The sequence below is a fragment of the Triticum dicoccoides genome, chromosome 4A (assembly GCF_002162155.2).
Source record: "Triticum dicoccoides isolate Atlit2015 ecotype Zavitan chromosome 4A, WEW_v2.0, whole genome shotgun sequence".
Taxonomy (NCBI): Eukaryota; Viridiplantae; Streptophyta; class Magnoliopsida; order Poales; family Poaceae; genus Triticum; species Triticum dicoccoides.
In genome coordinates this window covers 343,983,087-344,002,773 of record NC_041386.1, presented here as the reverse complement: position 1 = coordinate 344,002,773, position 19,687 = coordinate 343,983,087, and positions in this window count along the sequence as shown.

The window sequence follows — 19,687 nt, the reverse complement described above, 5'->3', positions numbered from 1 at the left end:
GTAATGCTGACACCACATAGTACTCGGAGGATTTATAGCAGAGTAGCAATCACACACTTATTACATCGAGTGTCTAAAAAGAGAACTTATTACAATAAATATGGCTTAAGGCCATCTAATAACGATAACAGCAGAAGGCTTGGAAGATAAGTGAGACCATCAACTCCAACGGCATCACTGAGTATAGAACCACGACCAAAAAACTCCTTAATCGACGTCTGAAAAGTCTGCAACATTAACGTTGCAGCCCGAAACGGGTCAGCACATGGAATATGCTGGCAAGGTAACACATGGAGAGTAATGGAATGAAACAGCTATACTATATGCATATTTGGCTGGTGGAAAGCTCTATGGTTACTTTTTTGCGTAAAGCCAATTTTTCCCTACTTCAAAGGAATAAAATTTAATTACTATCATGCTGGTTGTTAAACATTGAGAATGGTTGACAGCATTCTCAATCCCAATTAAGCATCATCATTAAACATAACCCAACAAAATTAATTTAGAGTAACATGTTGAGATTCACATGAAAATCCAAGTACTAGATACTCAAGATGTCCATAACCGGGGACACGGCTAACCATGATTAGTTTATTACACTCTATAGAGGTTTGCGCAGTTTTCCCCACAAGACTCGATCGCCCCCGTTTGGTTTCTTGCACTACATGGTGTTTGAGAAGATGAATGACCGAGACATAGTCTTTCAGAAGCGCTAGCACCTCACGATCGGGTAGACCGTACCACCTACATCCCTTACATCTGCTAGTCTACCACTTTAAGAGTTCGCACGACTTAGTCAACTATGCTAGATCCCATAATAGCTTGTGGCTGCACACGGAAGTTTCTAGTATGAATAGTCTCATGATCCCTTTGAGCCTGGGTGGCGGTCCAAAAGAAAACAGGCAAGTCCTGGAATACCCAGGTGCCTCAATCCACCCAGATGTGTGTTTAAGTTGCCACCTTAGATAAACCATTAATTAAAAATCTCACATATGTCATGGATTTCACTCACCCAATCCACGTCTACTAGCATAACATGGCATAATAAGCAATCGTAGAAGTAACTCCCAAAGGTTTGAAAATAAATAGGTAATAGGTACTACCTCAACTACTTCCCATCCCACAATTTAATTAGATCCTAATCATGCAATGTGTGAGGATTGATCTAATGCAATAAAACTGGGTAGTAGGAAAGGTATGATCAAAGTGTTACTTGCCTTGCTGATGATCTGCGAAACCTAATGATTCGAAGTAACAGGCGGCGCACTCCGGGTATTCTATCGCAGACAAACAAACAAGCATACAATAAGTACTCATCTAATGCATAGGTAAAACTCAAATAAGAGATCTACCTAGAAGGTTCAACTTAAGAACTCCGGTTGGCAAAAAGAATCAAACCGAACGAAGCAACGAAAGTCAAACAGCGAAAGAAACAACTTCGTTCTAGTAATCTGGATCTAGGGTAAATTTTACAGTAACAAAAACTTGTTTAAGTTGGTTAAACGGATAGAGGGTTTCGGGACGAAACTCTAGGCGCTTGAGTCGCCTAATTCCGATAAACGAGCGAAAAGTTAAATAAAATGAAAATCGGATCAGGAATCGCGATCAGAAAAATCGCGGATTTAATCCGAGAAAAACAAAAAACGACGAACGCCGAATTTTTTTTCTCTTTTTTTCGGCACGGAAAACGAGGCGCGACGAACCTCGGGCGGCGGGATCGTCGGCGGCGGCGGCTCCGGCGGCGCGCGCGGATCGAGGCGGGGCTGATGGGCTGGGGCGGCTCGGGGCGGTGCTATTTAAAGGCTGCCCCCGAGCGGTGTCCCGCTCGAGTACGGCCCGAATTCGGTTCGTTTTTTCAATTATTCCGCTCGGAAGAAAAAATAAAAAGAAATACTAAACGGACTCCAAAAATTCCGAAATAAAATTTCACGGGCTTCTAAAATCAAGCCGCACAAGGTGAACATTTATTTGGGCCCTAAATGCAATTTTGAAAAACGCACTTTTTTTCCTAAATTCAAATAAAACACCGAAAAACTCCGAAATAAAATCTTATTTGATTTTATTATTAAATCCTCAATATTTCTTTATTTCGGAAAAGTCATTTTATTCCCTCTCTCATATTTTTGTAATAGAAATAATTGATGATAAAATAAATAAAATCAAATGATCCTATTCTCAAAATTTGAGAGAACTCAAATATGAAAATAACGAAATCCCCAACTCTCTCCATGGGTCATTGAGTTGCGTAGAATTTCTAGGATCAACCAAAATGAAAAATAAAATATGATATCGGGGCTGATGATCTAATGTATAACATTCCAAATTGAAAATTTTGGGATGTTACATCCGGGCTGCGGACGCCGGAGTGGGGCGGCGCGGAGGCGGAGGCGATGCCGGGGCGAGGCGGCACCGGGGCGAGGCGGCGGTGGCACGCTGGTGGGCGGGGACGTGGTGACGCGGTGCGGCGGCAGGGCGGTGATGGCGTGGGACGGGCGGCGGCCTCGGGCGCGGTCTCCCGCGGGCGGCGGCGGCGAAGAGACGGGCTGCGGGGGCCGGCCTCGGGCCGGGCGGGCCGGCGGTGCGTGGGCGGTGAGCGCTGATGTAGCGACCCGACCCGAATGGATCAAGTCTCTGTGCTTAAGTGTCATCCCTGGATCGGTATGCTGACACACACAGTACTCGAGGATTTATAACAGAGGTAAATCACATGTGTAAAGTAACGTAATACTATTACCTCAATCCAAAATAGCGGAAGTAACAAGGTTGTGGATTCTCATCAACACCAATGGCAAAGTTGAGTGTAGAAATGGTAGCCCTAACATATCACCTACTCGTCGTAAGATAATCCTACAACATGAGACGTTGCAGCCACAAAGGGTCAGTACATTGAATGTACTAGCAAATTCACACCATAGAGAATGATGAACAATGGCTATCACCACATGCATATTTGGCTGGTGGAAAAGCTCTATGGTTATAATTTTGCGTAAAGCCAATTTTTCCCTACTGCAAAGGAATAAATTTTATTTAACTATCATGGTGGTTGTTGGACATTGAGAATGGTTGACAGCATTCTCAATCCCAATTAAATAACATCATTAAACCCAACAAACTTAATTTAAAGTAACGTGATGAGATTCACATGATAATCCAGGTACTAGATACTCAAGACGTCCATAACCGGGGACACGGCTAATCATGATTAGTTTATACACTCTGCAGAGGTTTGCGCACTTTTCCCCACAAGACTCGATCGCCTCCGTTTGGTTTCTCACACTACATGGTGTTTGAGAAGACGGATGACGGAGACATAGTCTTTCAGAAGTGCTAGCACCTTACGATCGGGTAGACCGTACCACCTACATCCCCTACATCTGCTAGTCTACCACTGTAAGAGTTCGCACGACTTAGTCAACTATGCTAGAGCCCATAATAGCTTGTGGCTGCACACGGAAGTTTCTAGCATGAAAAATCTCATGATCCCTTTGAGTCTGGGTGGCGGTCCATAAAAAAACAGGCAATCCTGGTCTACCCAGGTTCCTAGACAGGCAATCCTAGAATAACCAGGTGCCTCAATCCACCCAGATGTGTGTTTAAGTTGCCACCTTAAGTAAACCATTAATTAACAATCTCACATCTGTCATGAATACTCTCAAAACCCAATCCGCGTCTACGAGCATAGCATGGCACTATAAGCATAACGTAATAGTAACTCCCAAGGGTTTGATAATAAACAGGTAATAGGTACTACCTCATCAACTACTTCCCAATACCCACATGTTATTAATCCTACTCATGCAATGTTTGAGGGTTGTAACTAATGCATAAAAACTGGGTATGAAAAGCGATATGATCAAAGTGTGAACTTGCCTGCAATGTTGACGAAGATGATTCGCACTCAAAAATCTTGCTAGATCTACTCGTCACACTCCGGTCAATCTATCGTAAGCAAGCAATAGTAACCATACATAAGCAATCACTCAAAAGATCAGAAAGATCGAAGAAGTCGATTCGGAAAACATCAAAACCAAGCAAATAGCTCTTGCAACATAAAACAATTTCTAACAGTACCAAAATTATATGAATTTGGCCTTATCAGAAAGTTTAGGTCAAGAGCTTCGATTTGCAAAAAGAATCAACTCAAACGGAGCTACGAAACTCAAGTTATGTTCAAAAGGAGTTTGAATATAAATCTGAACAAAATTCGAAATTTGAAATTTTCAAAAACATGTTTCGGTTGGATTACTGGATAGAGGGTATCATAACGAAGAAGTGGGCGTTGGTTTCGTTGGATTTGGACAAACGAGTAAAAAGTTATGGTTATTTGAAAAATCAGGGCCAAGATGTTTTACAGAAGAAAAAAATAGATACAGGCTAGGGTCTAATGTATAAATACATAGACTAATTGATAATCTAATTATTTTATCGTATTAGTCTAAAAAAATAATAAACTATGAAAGTATAAGAAGAAAAAAACAAAGAGAGATACCTTTATAAGGCAGACAAAAGATAACTTTGAATAGAAGAGAAAATTTCTAGAAGTCGCGCAGGAGAGGAGAAATATATTTTTCTTAAATGAATCTAGTCAAACCAAAATATTGATTTAACCCGAAGCAGATGATTTTTGAAGACTCTATAGGTATATATTTATTGGTGGAAAAGAGGTTTAGAGGTCAAAGGCTAGGCAATGTGGGACTAAACATAAATGAAAATATACGAAACACAGAAGAAAAGAGACGGATGGGCCTAAAGGCCTTCGGCCGGCCGCGCGCACGCTGCGGTGCAGTTTTCTTTTTTTTTTGGAAAATTCGGCCTAAGAAAAGAAAGAAAAAAAAAGAAAAAAAACTGAAAAGGCTGGCTGGGCCTGGCCCATATGGATAAAGAAAAAAATAGGGCGTCCGCTGGTACTATGATGCGCACGTGGGTGACAGTTAGTTTCGGGCGCGCGCGTAGTTTTTTTAAACAAAATGCGATAAATTAAAAAAACAAAAATAAAAATAAAACTTTATATAGGCATATTATATATCACAATTTTCAGAAAAAGATTTTCTACGACATGAGCATTTTTATAACTTCAAATAAAATCCACATAAATTCGGATAAATCAAAGAGTGCTACTGGTCTATTAAAATCCAGCAAAAATCATTTTAAAAATACCAAAATGATTTCAATTTAATTTTTATCCAATTTTCTAATGTAGGGAATGATGTTACCCTAATTTCCATATATTTTATTTTTGGAGAAAAATAATTTGAATAAAACCCAAATAACTCCAAATTAAAATTAATTTCCAAAAGGACTTTGAATTTGATCCTTGAAACTCCCAACCAAATTTTTCATAATTCGAAGAAGTCATTTTATCTTCTCTCGTGAAAATCATTGAGTTGCATAAAGTTTCTGAATTGGAAATATTCTCAAATGAAATTCAAATATTTTCAACACCCCTTGTTATTTAAATAAATGGAAGAAGTCATGTCATCTTCTCTCCAGGGTTTCGTGGTGAAAAGAATTTGAATTCACGGAGATTAGAAAGCAAATTATGAAAGTTTGGAGAAGTCCTTTTATTCCCTCTCATTTAACTTTCCAAATGTTTCGAATTCACTCACTTTCTGTCAATCAATCAATCAAATCTATCTATTTATTATAACATTCCAAAATTTAGAATTTTGGGATGTTACAAACCTACCACCCTTAAAATGAATCTCGTCCTCGAGATTCGGAGAGGCTAGAAAGAAAAGGTTAGGGTTTGGGGGTCTCCTCAAAATCCATCGATCATCACAGGGGTCTGGGGTGCTACCTCCCTTAAAAGCATGGTTATGGTTCCCTCGAGACTCATATACTTCATCCATATTGTTAACAGTGTCGGTCTTCTTAGATCTTCAGGATAATTCCTTATCCGGGCTCTTCCGGTGGTGGCATAACCTTTACCACAATTTTTTCTGTCCTTTCATCTTGCTAAGGTTCATCCATGACTGGGTCTTCTTAGCTGATGGGTCTGGCGCCATTACTAAACAACTATCGATAACTCATGGTGGTCAACCATTTATGGTTTCTCCTGCAGGAAATGGGTCTGGGTTGATCCTCACCGTATAACCTACGGTTGGCAAAGCTACCTTGTACAAGGGAAAAATTGCTATACCATTCTAATGTTTAAACAAGGTTTAATCTCGTCGTCTCTCTACTATAGGTAAGTCACTCAGATTTACCATCCCACATAGCAAGGCGAATAATAAGAGTAAGTCGGTATGGTGATCAATCTATCCCGCACCAAAATTATTACCTTGTATACGGTTTAGCGAATATAGCGTTCTAACACTCGGTCATCCTCACAAGCATTGCAGAATTTCTCTTGTCCACGAACTGCGTTCGGAATAATCCATTGATTCTGGAAGCCAAACAAACATCTATCGTTCCTTCACCACTCTCAGGTTTTGCGTAAACTCCTATAAAATCGTCGTTTGATAAGTCGTAACTCCTTCCAGGTTTTTGTGCTTGCTTCTTGGCAGGTCCTGGGGCCTGTGGGTTATGGCCCACCTTATCACTTGTAGTCCTTGAACTTATCATTGGGCAACTGATCATTATTCCAACTTCCAACTTCCTAGTATTCTTAAATCCATCCAATTGTAATGTCTTCCTTCCTTCTATTGGCACCAAACTAGGACATGATTACTCAGACTTATCAGGGAATTTCCCTTGATCCATATTTCCAACATCATACCTCCTTTATATCCAATAGTAATTCATCTCTTCATCCTCGTGGGATATCCCACATATCGAGATAAAATTTATACTCATGACGTCCATATTCCACTTCGTAGAACATCATTATCCTTTCCAGGGTCAAGCGTTCTAACAGGGGAATATTGGCCATCTCTGCATGGCACTTCTTCAATTGGGGAACATGAAACACACCATGAACTCCTGACAGTCCTTCGGGTGACTCCAACTTGTTGGCCACTTCTCCCTATGCTCCAAAACTCGGTATGTCCTACAAATCTCGGGGCTAATTTTCCCTTAACTCCAATTGGTTTAACTACTCGCAGAGGGGACACACGAAGACATGCGCTATCTCCAATTTCATAGGCTACCTCCTTGCATTTTTATCTTTTTGAGTCTGCATAACTCTTCTGCCTGGACTGAGCTACCTTCAGTCTATCTTGAATCAACTTAACATTCTTTTCTGACTCCTTGATCACATTTGGTCCAAACAACTGACGGTCTCCAACTTCATCCCACATACTCTTGGGGTATCACACATATCGAGACAAAACTCATATTCATTTTGTTCGAAATCCACTCAGTGCAGTATCCTTATCTTTTCCAAGGTCAAGGGTTCTTACAGGGTACTACCACCCTTAAAATGCACAAATCTTCCATAGACCATATTTCTCTTATCCTCAAAATGGTCAAAATCCTTCTTCATAGAGTAACAACTCATAAAATCCATATTAGTACCAACGATGCTACTTTATTCATTCTCAAATGATTACAATCTCTCGCTTCTCCATTACATGTCTCAACTCAACACCTCAATATAGAAGAAAAATGTTCTCACTTCTACTACTCCATTTCTTTTGTTGCAAACTCAACTATCTAGCACAAGTTTCCTTCTCCTTAGGGCATTCTCTGGCAAAGTGCCCTGCTCCCTTACAACTAAAACATATTACTTCTGACAAGTATCGAGGTTTCCTTTTGGGGCAACTGTTGGGGTAGTGCCCTGACTCCTAGCACCTGTAACAGGTGATATGACTCAAGTCCTTCCTGGAATCCAATCTGCTTCTCTTCCTAGACCTTTCCATGCCAATCATGGCTTCTATTTCTTGTGGGTCATACTCTACTTTCACTGTCGGGAATTCTAGTAGATCCCCATTCAAACAATTTTGGGAGATGTGACCTTCTTCTCCACATGAATAGCAAGACTTAGTGTAGGGTTTACTCGGGTCCTTTTTAGGTGTGTCCTCCACATCTTCCTTCATCACGGGTTCTTCTAAAATTTCCATAAGGGCTCCTTTCTTTACTTCTTTCTTCTGTTGTACGGTCCTTCGTACCATGGGATAAATGTGACATTGAGTAGGATAGTGGGAAATCCCTTCACACAAGAAACAAGTAATCTGCCTAGTTGGGCATTCTTCAACTGGGTGACTTCCTTCACAATTAGGGCACTCATCCTTGCGTTCTTTATGGTTGTGTCCGATTTCTCCACAAATCTTGTATGCACAAGGTTTCTTCATATCCTTTCCATAAGGCTTCAACTTTTGGGACACAAACCGAGGCTTTGGCATAGTCAACTTAAATTCTCTCCAAGTGGTTACTCCTTGCCATCCATTCATGGTTTGGTATATCCTCCACCAAGTAGCAGCACCTCTTTCAAAGAACTAAAGAGCATGCTGGGTCATATCATTTCCAACTATAGGGTTATTCTCCATGTGATCCTCCATGTTCTGAATCCATCGGTCCGTCTCCAATTGACTTATCGGTCCAGGAAAACATGAGTTCATCTCCATTCGTCCTCTATTGGGTCCATGGGTTTGGGGTGAGATAAGAGAGATAGAGAGGGATACACACAATACAAACAAAAGTTTTGAAAAGACAGATTTTATTTGTGGCTGTCGGGAAAAGCATCAAACAAATGACAGCTCACAAATGTCGCATCTAACGTAGGTATATAACAGGGGTTTGGTCTTCTAAAGGTCAATAAATCTTAAACGTCTCCAAACTCTTCAAGCCTAGTTCATGCCTCCAATGGCTTCTTCCGATCATGCTTGTCTTTCTTAAGTTCTTTTGCCAGATCAACTCTATTGACGCGAAGTCTCTCATGGCGTCCTTTAATATTCTGGAGTTGAGTTCCAAACTTCTAGGTTTCAACATCCTTGGCATGAGCCATGGTCCTACTGTCCTTCAGTTCCTGCCAAATCTTCGGTATCTCGAGATTTTGCTCCTCCAGCTTGGCTACTCTCATCTTCAGGGTCCTGAGTTCCTCATGAAATACTTCCTTTCAAATACTGCTTCTTGTGGCTCCATCTTAACTTCTTGATGTAATACTCCAGATCCTGGTGATACACCGGCTAAGGTTAAAATATCATCTTACTAATAGGTGCTCCATCAGCCTTCTTCCATCAAATCCATTCTGAAGAAATGCATCCTTAACTCAGCACGGTGACAATCATAACCCTAACGTATCACCTACTCGTCGTAAGATAATCCTACGACATGAGACGTTGCAGCCACAAAGGGTCAGTACATTGAATGTACTGGCAAATTCACACTATAGAGAATGATGAACAATGGCTATCACTACATGCATATTTGGCTGGTGGAAAAGCTCTATGGTTATAGTTTGCGTAAAGCCAATTTTTCCCTACTGCAAAGGAATAAATTTTATTTAACTATCATGGTGGTTGTTGAACATTGAGAATGGTTGACAGCATTCTCAATCCCAATTAAATAAAATCATTAAACTCAACATACTTAATTTAAAGTAACGTGATGAGATTCACATGATAATCCAGGTACTAGATACTCAAGACGTCCATAACCGGGGACACGGCTAATCATGATTAGTTTATACACTCTGCAGAGGTTTGTGCACTTTTCCCCACAAGACTCGATCGCCTCCATTTGGTTTCTCGCACTACATGGTGTTTGAGAAGACGGATGACGGAGACATAGTCATTTAGAAGTGCTAGCACCTTACGATCGGGTAGACCGTACCATCTACATCCCCTACATCTGCTAGTCTACCACTGTAAGAGTTCGCACGACTTAATCAACTATGCTAGAGCCCATAATAGCTTGTGGCTGCACACGGAAGTTTCTAGCATGAAAAATCTCATGATCCCTTAGAGCCTGGGTGGCGGTCCATAAAAAAAGGCAATCCTGGTCTACCCAGGTTCCTAGACAGGCAATCCTAGAATAATCAGGTGCCTCAATCCACCCAGATGTGTGTTTAAGTTGCCACCTTAAGTAAACCATTAATTAACAATCTCACACCTGTCATGAATACTCTCAAAACCCAATCCACGTCTACGAGCATAGCATGGCACTATAAGCATAACGTAATAGTAACTCCCAAGGGTTTGATAATAAATAGGTAATAGGTACTACCTCATCAACTACTTCCCAATACCCACATGTTATTAATCCTACTCATGCAATGTTTGAGGGTTGTAACTAATGCATAAAAACTGGGTATGAAAAGGGATATGATCAAAGTGTGAACTTGCCTGCAATGTTGATGAAGATGATTCGCACTCAAAAATCTTGCTAGATCTACTCGTCACACTCCGGTCAATCTATCGTAAGCAAGCAATAGTAACCATACATAAGCAATCACTCAAAAGATCAGAAAGATCGAAGAAGTCGATTCGGAAAACATCAAAACCAAGCAAATAGCTCTTGCAACATAAAACAATTTCTAACAGTACCAAAATTATATGAATTTGGCCTTATCAGAAAGTTTAGGTCAAGAGCTTCGATTTGCAAAAAGAATCAACTCAAACGGAGCTACGAAACTCAAGTTATGTTCAAAAAAAGTTTGAATATAAATCTGAACAAAATTCGAAATTTCAAAATTTCAAAAACATGTTTGGGTTGGATTACTGGATAGAGGGGATCATAACGAAGAAGTGGGCGTTGGTTTCGTTGGATTTGGACAAACGAGTAAAGAGTTATGGCTATTTGAAAAATCGGGGCCAAGCTGTTTTAGAGAAGAAAAAAATAGATACAGGCTAGGGGCTAATGTATAAATACGTAGACTAATTGATAATCTAATTATTTTATCGTATTAGTCTAAAAAAATAATAAACTACGAAAGTATAAGAAGAAAAAAATAATAAACTACGAAAGTATAAGAAGAAAAAAAACAAAGAGAGATACCTTTATAAGGCAGACAAAAGATTACTTTGGAGAGAAGAGAAAATTTCTAGAAGTCGCACCGGAGAGGAGAAATATATTTTTCTTAAATGAATCTAGTCAAACCAAAATATTGATTTAATCCTAATCAGATGATTTTTGGAGGCTCTATGGGTCTATATTTATTGATGGAAAAGAGGTTTAGAGGTCAAAGGCTAGGCAATGTGGGACTAAACATAGACAAAAATATACAGAACAGAGAAGAAAAGAGACGGATGGGCCTAAAGGCCTTCGGCCGGCCGCGCGCAGGCTGCGATGCAGTTTTTTTGGAAAATTCGGCCTAAGAAAAGAAAGAAAAAAAGAAAAAAAACTTAAAAGGCTGGCTGGGCCTGGACGACAGTTAGTTTCAGGCACGCGCGCAGTTTTTTTAAACAGAATGCGATAAACTAAAAAAACAAAAATACAAGTAAAACTTTATATAGGCATATTATATATCAAAATTTTCAGAATTTTTTTTTCTACGACATGAACATTTTTATAACTTCAAATAAAATCCACATAAATTCAGATAAATCAAAGAGTGCTACTGGTCTATTAAAATCCAGCAAAAATCATTTAAAAAATACCAAAATGATTTCAATTTTATTTTTCTCCAATTTTCTAATGTAGGGAATGATGTTACCCTAATTTCCATATATTTTATTTTTGGAGAAAAATAATTTGAATAAAACCCAAATAACTCCAAATTAAAATTAATTTCCAAAAGGACTTTGAATTTGATCCTTGAAACTCCCAACTCATATTTCATAATTTGAAGAAGTCATTTTATCTTCTCTCGTGAAAATCATTGAGTTGCATAAAGTTTTGAATTGGAAATATTCTCAAATGAAATTCAAATATTTTCAACACCCCTTGTCATTTAAATAAATGGAAGAAGTCATGTCATCTTCTCTCGAGGGTTTCGTGGTGAAAAGAATTTGAATTCACGGAGATCAGAAAGCAAAATATGAAAGTTTGGGAAAGTCCTTTTATTCCCTCTCATTTAACTTTCAAAAAGTTTCGAATTCATTCACTTTCTGTCAAACAATCAATCAAATCTATCTATTTATTATAACATTCCAAAATTTAGAATTTTGGGATGTTACAGCTGACGTGGCAGGCAACGATTCACCGTGCACGGTGGCGCAGACGCGTCCGACTTGGACGGACATGTCCGGCGGCGTGAGGAGAGGGGAAGCTAGGGTTTCGACCCGGATTTGGACGGGGAGGACATATTTATACCTAGAAGGAGGTGGGAGTGTCCAAATGAGGTGTAGTTTTCGACCACGCAATCGTGATCCGACGACGGAGGACATGGGATAGGTTTTGATGGGTTATTGGGCCGTTTTGGAGGGGTGTTGGGCTGCAACACAAACGAGACCTTTACGGTTCCCCGGTTAACCGTTGGAATATCAAACGGACTCCAAATGGCACAGAACTGGACAGACGGTCTACCGGTGGTGTCCCAAGGCCGCTTGGCAAATCTCGATCCATTCCGAGACAGTTTAACACCCGCACACAAAAAAAGGCAAAAGGGGGCACCGGAGGACGTAGGAGTGTTGGATTGCAAAACGGACAATGGGGAAAATGCTCGGATGCATGAGACGAACACGTATGGAAATGAGATGCACATGATGAGATGATAAGAAATGCATGACATGGACAAAATGCAAAACAAAGACAAAAACCAACCACGAGGGAATCTCATAACTTAGAGCCGAAAATGGCAAGAGTCGGAGCACAAATATGGTAAGTTACATCCGGGGCGTTACACAAGGCTTCACCGCTCCGCCTCACAGTGACGCATGTCGCTAATCAGTGTGGTGTCAAGCCACCAAGTGACAAAGTGGTTGTTTCTTGCCACATGGCAGCCACTTCCTACAGGAATCATCTCCAAACGACACCCATCCTAAGACATGTCAAGCAAGCAGACGCGGACCTAGCAAAATAGCTCGGCAAGGTTTACTGGGCACGCTGTGATGTGACACTGAGCGACGCATTTAATGTGCTCTGTCCGCCTGTAGAGTTAGGCATTATAGCACGGTTTGCTATTTAATCAGTGCATAATTACTGATCTACCATTGTGGTAACCCATGAATCTATAAAAGGAGGCCCATGACAACCATAGAAAGGATTCGGAACTCCTTTGTACACTCATACGCGCGTAGCCGCTCTCGTCGTGAGGCAACTCTGCTGGGCTTGAGCGCTGTGTTTCCACCACAACCCACCATCAATCCACCAAACCAGGAGTAGGGGTTTTAGCCTCACGGCGGCTCGAACCTGGGTAAATCCACCGCGTGATCTCGGTCATGCTTCGTTTCACTTCTCGGCTCTTTGTTCAACGTGCTCATCCCCCCGCCGAACCACAAAGGGGCTCATGGCCCCATAGGTGGTCGTGGTTGCCCACAACAAGTAGTTTATCTTCCGCTGAATTTCATATAGGTTCCATTTGGGTATTTTTCTTCAAAGACCTCATGTTTTGAAGACTTCCGTAAAGATTGCCTATTCACCCCCTCTAGCCGATAACTAGCACTTTCAATTGGTATGAGAACAAGGTGCTCCCTTGTTTTCCGTGATTCGGTTTAATCACCTAGAGTTTTAGCTATGTCCATTGCAGGGATAATCAAGGCCTCCGATGTGTGCCCCGTCTTCAATGGCACTGATTACCCCTACTTGAAAAATCTGATATGCATGCATCTTGAAGCCATTGACATCAAACTCTGGTATGTCGTCAAGACTGGTGTTCCCATCGTTAGTGAAGATGTCACCGCTATTAATGTCAAGAGGTTCGCTCAACTAGACTCAAACACCAAGAACATCATTTGTGGTCATCTGACCAAAGGATAGTATGGCCGTCTGAGTGCTCTGGAAACTACGAAGCTAGTCTAGGACTGGCTGTCCAAGGTCAACCAAGGCGTGTTAACTCAGAGAGACTCAAGGATTGATGTACTTCGCAATCTCTTCAACCTCTTCAAGAGAAATGACAATTAGAATGTCCAGCTCACGTCTGATCGCCTCACCGATATCAGAAATGAGCTTCGCGCACTAGGCGCCACTGAGATCAGCAAGCATGAAATTGTGAAGAAGCTTCTGAGATCACTTGACAGCTCACTTCGCACTTTGGCCTTGATTATTCAAGAACGCCCTGACTTCAGACATCTCGATCTGTCTGACATACTTCAGAGTCTCAACACACATGAGGTCAAGCAGTCTAAGAAGAGACATATCAATGGCCCCAACTATGGTTGATCCCATGCTTTGAAGGCAAAGGTTGTTTCCTAATCTCAAGAAGAATCTGCCTGCAGTTCTGATGATCCTGAAGACATTGGCAAAGAGCTGGCAATGCTTGTGAGAAAGTTTCAGAAGTTCTCCAAGAAGAATCGCTTAGGAAAGTCTTCAAGATCAAGTTCCAAGAATGATGAGGCTTCCTCTCGTGACTACAAGAAGAGAATCTGCTAGAAATGCAAGAATCCAGGTCACTACATACCTGAATGTCCTCAATGGGACAAGGAAGCCAAGAAAAAGAAGAAGAGCAAGGAATATGATTCTGACGACAAGAAGAAGAAGAAATCCTAAAATTCTTCTTCAAAGTCTTCATTATACAAGAAGAGCTCATTTGGCAAGGCTCGTGCGTTCATTGGCAAGGAGATGGATTCATAGGAGGAGTCTGCTTCTAAGGAGGCAGAGGTGGAGTCTGAGGAGGACTCTGATTCAGGTGTAGCAAGCCTGGCTCTAGCTTCAACACTCGTCGCCAAGTCCATCTTCAACACTGAAGACAATGGTCATGGCCCCGACACTAAAGCCAATGATGAGGACGACTCTACTCCAACCTACTACTTCATGGCATGAGGTGCCAAGGTAAACTCACGTGATGCCTACTTTTAAACCTCCATTGGATCCAAACCCTGCTACAAGACTCTTGCTAAAATTGCAGATGAACAACAAATTTCTATCGAACACCTTCAAAATTTGCTAGACAAAAGTGATGACCTGTTGGACGAGGAAATGAATCAAACTCAGTGCTTAATCAAAGACGTAAAAAACTTCGCATTAAGTATGAAGAACTTGGAAGTGGTCATGAAACCGTCTCGGCCACACATGAGAAGCTTTCATATGATTATCTTTAATGAAAGCAAGATCTACAAAAACTAAGAGCGTCTCATGAAGATCTTCCAAAACAGAATGATGCACTACTCGCTCAACATATCAGTTCCTCTTAGGAAGATTTTGTGCCACCATTTTTAAAATACCTTGAGCGTGACAATGTTGTCTCTATTACTGAATGTTCTACTACTTCTGAAGTTGCAATATCTTCAACTATTGATGTGGTAACTAACCCCTCGCTTTAGGATACCACTGCTATTGTTGATGAGAATGCCAGGTTGAAGACATTACTCGAAACAGGCATGTACAAAAGCCTCGAAGGGCATCATACACTATGTGATGTCCTCATGCAACATATTCTGAACCGAAACCCTAGGAAAGAGGGTGTTGGTTTCCAGAGGAAAACGAATGTTGACGGTTCTTACTGGAAGCCTGAGTAGTACCCCAAAAGCATATGGGTTGCTGCAAAGGGTCCTTCAGTAGATCCATCTAGTTTATCTGGCTTCACTTCTGCTAACCCCATTATCACTATTGAGTCCTTTGACTCCAATTATAAGTTGTTCAAGAATTAGAATGGTGGAGTGTTTGCCAGGTTTATTGATATAACTACAGGAATGGGCCACCTTTGAAGAAGGTCCGGGTACCAAAAACTCATCTTGAGAAGCTTCTTGCAAATGTCACCATGATACCACCAAGGAAGAAGAGAAACCCTAGAACAATGGTTTCGTATGGTCCAAAGGCTTCATATAAATAGAGGACCTCACAAGGTCTCCCTAACGCCAATGTTTTGTAGGGAAATTATCATCAAACTCATGAATATGAGCATGTTTCATCTAACTGCTATGTTCACAAAACAAAGAACTTTCATGCATATTCATTTTAGTACTATACACCTCCTACAAAACTATTTGCTAGGCCTTGAAAGCCAAAGTTCTTAGACGCTGCACTTAGACTTATTGCTTCTAGGCCACTCCTTAAGATGAGGTTGGTTAATAAGAATTAACTTCTCTTGTAGGGAAAGGTCTCTAGCCAGAAATCATTGACTTCTGAAGACAATACTAGGGACATAAAACATCTTGTGGGACGCAAGATAAAGTGTCAAAATGGTGTTACCATTTATTTCGTCCTTGGGTTTCTTGATGAGCATCCTATCTTACCATTCAAGAATCTTAACTTTGCTAGTATGCTTGTTCGTTATATGTTTGTGCTTTAGAATACTCTTGGTGAAGCCTATCCCGCTAATTGCATTGTAGGGTATGACTCCAAAAGCTACTGAGTGGATTATGGACAGTGGATGCACTAACCACATGACTGGTGATCAAGGTCTTCTCATAGATTCAACTCTACTTTCATCTACTAAAATTCACATCACATTTGCTGACACTGGTAAAAGCAAGGTATTGGGCCTAGGTAGAGTTTCTCTCTCAAAGGATCAACACATGGATAAAGTGATCCTTGTTGGAGCCCTTGGATACAACTTAATGTCGGTATCAATGCTTTGTAACCTAAACATGATTATGATTTTTGGAAAATATCGTTGCCTTGTGCTTATGGAAACTGACAAATCTCTAGTCTTTAAAGGTTATCGAAGAGGTGATCTATATATCCTAGATTTCTCCGGAGGACCACAGCTTGTTGTATGTCTTCTAGTAAAAGCTTCAGAGTGTTGGCTTTGGCATCGAAGGCTGGTCATGCGGGCATGAGGAACTTGCACACTCTCGTGAAGAAGAAGCATATCATTGGCATTGAGGGCATCAAGTTCAAGAAGGACCATTTATGTGGTGCTTGTGAAGCTGGGAAGATGACCAGGGAAAAACATCCCGCGAAGGCAACCATGACGGCCTCTCGTCCCTTCGAGCTACTACACATGGACTTATTTGGCCCTACTAACTACTCTACCGTTACTACTACTGCACATCTCTATGGCTTCGTTATTGTTGATGATTACTCAAGATACACCCGGGTGCACATATTTCTCTATAAGACTGAAGTGCAGGATGTCTTCGGATGCTTCACCAACCGTGCCATGACCAACTATGGCATCAAGATCAAGCACATCAGGAGAGACAATGACACCTAATTCAAGAACACTAGCATCGACACTTATCTTGACACACTGGGCATCACTCATGAGCTATCTGCTCCATACACACCTCAGTAGAATGGCGTCATGGAGCGCCAGAATAGGACCCTTATTGAGATGGCTCGTACGACGCTTGATGAGTACAAGACTACAAGAAAGTTCTGGCCTGAAGCCATTGATACTGCATGCCACATCATCAACAAAGTTTATCTTCACAAATTCTTCAAAAAGACATCCTATGAACTGCTCACTGGTAAGAAGCCAAACGTTAGTTATTTCAAAGTCTTCGGTGCTAGGTGCTGGATCAAGGATCCACATCACACTTCCAAATTTGCGGCGAAAGCACATGAAGGTTTTGTACTTGGTTACGAAAAGGATTCGCACACGTACAGAGTCTTCAACATCTTTTACTATAAAGTGGTTGAAAGTGTAGATGTACAGTTCGATGAGACTAATGACTTGCACAGAGAGCACCTGCCAAATGTGGTAGATGAAGCTTCCCCTAGTGAATCTATCAAGCTAATGGGCATTAGAGAAATCATACCCAATGAGGAACAGACTGAACAAGAAATTGTCATCCCTGCCAACACTCAACATGAAGACAATGTTGAATTTGAACACAATACTAAACATGAAGACAATGGTCAGCAATAGCAGAGTCTTTGCCCTGTTGAACCTCATGTGGCCAATGAAGTTCAGATTGAGAAGATAATTGATAGCATGAATGCACCTCGACGACTCACTCGATGAAGAGCTACACAACTAGCTAACTTCTGTGTGCACTTTGCCTTCATCTCCATATCCAAACCAAAGAAAGTAGATGAAGCCTTTATGCAACCTGAATTGATTCAAGCTATGCAAGAAGAGCTTCATCAGTTCGAGCTCAACAATGTCTGGGAGCTAGTCAAACCTCCTGATCCACGCAAGCAAAATATTATTGGCACCAAATGGATCTACCGTAACAAACAAGATGAACATGGACACGTCATCAGAAACAAAGCTCGTCTTGTTGCTCAAGGTTACACACAAGTAGAGGAAATTGACTTCAATGAAACCTTTGCTCCCGTGGCTAGGCTTGGAGCCATTCGTATATTGCTAGCCTATGCTAACCACGAAACAATCTTTTGTACCAAATGGATGTGAAGAGTCCCTTCCTCAACGACAAGATTGAAGAAGAAGTGTATGTTGCTCAACCACCTAGTTTTGAAGATCCAAAGCGTCCTAATATAGTCTACAAACTCAACAAGGCACTATATGGCCTCAAACAAGCACCTCGCGCTTGGTATGACACACTGAAAGACTTCTTGGAGAGCAAAGACTTCAAACCTGGTTCTCTAGATCCCAATCTCTTCACGAAGACATATGATGGAGAACTGTTTGTACGCCAAATCTATGTGGATGACATTATCTTCGGCTACACGGATAAGAGATACAGTGATGAGTTTGGGCATATGATGCAAGAGTAATATCAGATGTCCATGATGGGAGAGCTAAAATTCTTTCTTGGTGTTCAAATCCATGAATAGAGAAATGGCATCTTCACATCACAAGAAAAATACCTCAAAGATTGCCTGAAGAAGTTTGGAATGCAAGAATGCAAAGGGTACACAACACCAATGCCAATGAAATTTCAATTGGGCTCCGACGACAATGGTAAAGAGTTCGATTGAATGGTATACCGCTCCATGATTGGTTCTTTATTGTACTTATGTGCATCTAGGCCAGATATAATGCTTAGCGTTTGCATGTGTGCCTGATTCCAAGTGGCACAAAAGGAATCACATCACCTCGCAGTGAAGCAAATACTTTGATATTAGGCTCACAACCCAACACTAATTATGGTATCCAAAGGGATCAGAGTTTGATCTAGCTGGATTCTGCGATGATGATTATGCTAGGGACAAGGTTGATCCCAAGTCTACATGAGGCACTTGTCACTTTCTTGGACAATCTCTTTTTTGCTGGTCTTCAAAGAAGTAGAACTGTGTATCACTCTCCACTACTGAGGCTGAATATATTGCTGCTAGATCTTGTTGCGCATAGCTTCTCTGGATGAAGTAAACCCTCAAGGATTATGGAGTCAATATGAAGAGGGTGCCTATCTACCGTGAAAATGAAAGTGTGTAAGTGCATCTAGTGCTAGCCCTAGTTGGTTTTGGAGTATTGACGACAAACTTGGTTGAGGGACTAATGTGTTTGTGATAATTACAGGATAACACAGGTAGTAGTCCCTCATTGATTCGGTTTGGCTACCAGAGATGACCCCTAAAAATGTATGAAGACATTGAAGACAATGGTGGTTCATGAAGATATTCACTCGAAGATAATGACACGTTAATACATTCACTTGAATACTATGGACTGCGAAGACATAGCTCTTTTGTAGTTTCCTTTTCTTCTTTATTGAGTCTTAGGAACCACTGTACTGTTAAGTGGTGTCCAAGTGAAGAAAGTCAGAGTGACAGATGTGATGCTCAACTAAAATCCTATGTCTTCGAGCGAAGACAATGAGAGCAAATCTTATCCATAGTCAGATGAGTTAGCTTTGCTTGTAGCCCAAGCCAAGCTGTCGCATGTGTTTGAAATCCGACCGTTGGACACATGTCGGTT